The sequence below is a fragment of the Leucopleurus acutus genome (assembly GCF_964270905.1).
Source record: "Leucopleurus acutus genome assembly, chromosome: X".
Classification (NCBI taxonomy): domain Eukaryota; kingdom Metazoa; phylum Chordata; class Mammalia; order Artiodactyla; family Delphinidae; genus Leucopleurus; species Leucopleurus acutus.
Window position 1 is genome coordinate 66,507,914 of NC_139148.1, and position 3,262 is coordinate 66,511,175.

At 43.7% G+C, this 3,262-nt stretch overlaps 1 pseudogene across 1 annotated transcript; it reads left to right on the forward strand.

The window, feature by feature from the left end:
* The first annotated feature begins 385 nt into the window (after nt 1-385).
* Nucleotides 386-1,427, forward strand: LOC309978273 (putative P2Y purinoceptor 10; annotated as a pseudogene). Its single transcript has one exon. The product of its transcript is annotated as a putative P2Y purinoceptor 10 (transcript).
* The last annotated feature ends 1,835 nt before the right edge of the window (nt 1,428-3,262 follow it).

The window sequence follows — 3,262 nt, forward strand, 5'->3', positions numbered from 1 at the left end:
TAAAACAAGAATTTTGAAATGTATGTTTGGCGGCTATTTGCCAGGAAGACTTACTTTTTGGTTATCTCTGCAAGTTTGATTACTTCCTCTGACTACTAAGGGAACAACCTGACTGAAGTTATTGCCAAAACACTGATCTTTTTGGTTCTGAAAATATCTTCAACAGTACTGTTATCCAGTTGTAGATTGGCAAGATATTTTCACCTTACATAGAAAAGACCTTTTGAGTTTATGAAAGTTCACACTTGAATACCTCTTTGGTAGAATAAAAATACATTTGTATACCCAAACATGGACTGATATGCCCTTGACCCTATTTTTCTCTATTTTCTGCAGAAATTATCATTCTGATACTTTCCCTAAGGAAGGAACACAAATTCTCAAGATGGGAAATAACAGCACAAACAGTATAAGAGCAAAGTGCACTGATCTTCAAATGTCATTTCAGTACTCTCTCTGTGCAACCACCTATATCCTCATATTTATCCCTGGTCTACTGGTTAACAGTGCAGCCTTGTGGATTTTGTGCTGCTTCATCAGCAAGAAAAATAAAGCCATCATTTTCATGATCAACCTCTCTGTGGCTGACCTTGCTCATGTGCTGTCCTTACCCCTCTGGATTTACTATTACATCAGCCACCACTGGCCTTTCCAGAGGGCCCTTTGCCTGCTGTGCTTCTACCTAAAGTATCTCAACATGTATGCCAGCATTTGTTTCCTGACATGCATCAGCCTTCAGAGGTGCTTCTTTCTCCTCAAGCCTTTCAGGGCCAGAGACTGGAAGCGTAGGTATGATGTGGGCATCAGTGCTGCCATCTGGGTCATCATGGGGACTGCCTGTTAGCCACTTCCAATTCTGAGAAATGTTGGATTAGCCTACAATACTGAATCCTGCTTTTCCAATTTAGGGCTTCAACATATTAGCATGGTGTCTACTATTGGCATGGTAACTGTAGCTGAACTTGGAGGGTTTGTCTTACCTGTTGTAATTATTACTTATTGCACATAGAGAACAAGAAAAATTTTACAGGAATTCCAAGTTCCCCCTCAGAATACCAAAGAGAGAAAAAAGGCTTTGTGGATGGTCCTGTTGTGTGCAGTGGTATTCATTGTTTGTTTCACACCCTACCACCTCAACTTCCCTTTCTTTATGATGGTGAAGCAACGAATCTTTTCAAACTGCTCCTTTATTAAGAGCACTCTATTTTTCCACATAATTTCCCTGTGTCTTGCAAATTTAAATTGCTGTTTTGATCCAGTTGTATATTATTTTGTGACCTCAAAATTTCGTGATGGATTTTCAGAACATGGTAGTTTGGTTCTTCAGTCATGTGTGAAATGCAAGGATGGTGCTTTGGATATTCAACATAGGAAGGAGGATCTTCAAACTCTCTCTTGAATTTATGGATGATTCCAAAACAATATAATCAAATAATTACCGAAAATAATCTATATGCTCTATCAGTTTATCTATGTCACCTTGAAGATCTTTCTTGAAAATAATGGTACCCTTAAGTGCCTTAATGAAACATGGCTCCCTTCCCTTAATCCTCAATATGATTTTTCTGGAAAAAAATATTAAAGCCTATATTTTCTGTCCAAATGGCAATATTGTTCTATGGAGCATATGAGAAAATAACTTTATTTACACAAAAGGATGAACAACAGAATGAATTACACCCCTGTTCCTCAGCAATAGGTCCAAAATTTTCACCTTCCCCTGCTATAAACAAAATGCAAATTGAAAATACATGAACATAGATGAATTGTCTACACATTTAAAAATGTACAGGAGAACAGTACTATCCTTGCTTTATCAAGAAGTTATACACAGGTGGAGTGGCCAAGATGGCAGAGTAGGAAGACCCTGATCTCAACTCCTTCCACAGGCACACCAAAATTACAAATACTTACAGAGCAACTATTGATGAGAACAACCTGAACACTAGCAGAAAAGATATTTTACAACTAAAGATGTAAAGAAGGAACCACAACAAGATGGGTAGGAGAAATGGAGGCACAGTATAGTCAAGAGCCATACCCCTGGATATGTGACCCACAAACAGGAGAATAATTACAATTGCAGAGGTTCTCCTCAAGGAATGAAGTGTCTGAGCCCCACATTGAGCTCCCCAGCCCAGAGATCCTGTACTAGAAAGACAAGACTCTATACTGTTTGGCTTTCAAGGCCAGTCAGGCTTAGTTTCAGGAGAGCTGAAGGGCTGTGGGAAATAGAGACTGTACTCTTAAAGGGTACACACAAAATCTCACAAGCTCTGAGACCCAGGGCAGAAGCAACAATTTGAAATAAACTTGGGTTAGACCCACTTGCTGATCTTGGAGAGCCTCCCAGAGAGGATGCAATTTGGACTCACCCTAGGGACATTGACACTGACAGCAGCTATTTTTGGAAACTCATCCTACCATGAGTGCACTGATGCTGGCAACACCATTTTGGGGTCTTCCCTCTAGCAGGCTGGCTGATTTAGGACCCCCTGAGCTTCCAAGGACTTGGCCTTATTCACACAGCACACAAGATCCAGCCCAACACACAACAGGCCAACGCCAGGTCTGTGAAATCAAGGCCCCAGAGCCAGAGTAACCAAGACCCAGCTCCACCCACCAGTGGGCCAGCACTAACCCTGGGGTCCAGCCTTACCTCCCAGGGATGAGAATTAGCCCTGGGATATTTGGGTCCCAGCCCTTCCCACATGTGGGTGGACATCAACTCTGGGACCCCCTGCACATTGCAGGCAGATATGCCAGGATTCAGTTGTGCCCATTGGGCCAGAACTAGCCCAAGGACCCTCTTGGTCCCAGCTCCACCCACCATTGAGTTGACACTATCTCTGGGACTCCAGACCATAGTCAGAGACCCCAGGTCCTAACTCTACACACAAGGAGCTGGTAGTATCCCTGGGACCAAGCCTTACCCACTAGTGGGAAGGCACCAGTGTCAGGATGCCTAAGGCACCATATCCTCCCATGAGGATGTTGAAACCAGCTCCAGGACGCTGAGCCCCTCAGCCACATGCCCTTGGCCATGGCCCAGCTCAACAGCAGGTGGATACTAGCTCCAGGATCCTAACCCTGCAGCCAGTCACCTTGTGACATAGCCCAACTCACCAGTAGGCTGGCACCAGGATGAGGATTTCCCTTGTCATGCACCTAGTCATGGCAGGATTATGCCTTACCCACCAGAAGCCAGTAGTCTCCACACAAGGCAGGGGCTGGCAACCAACTGGAACAGGAGACAGCTACA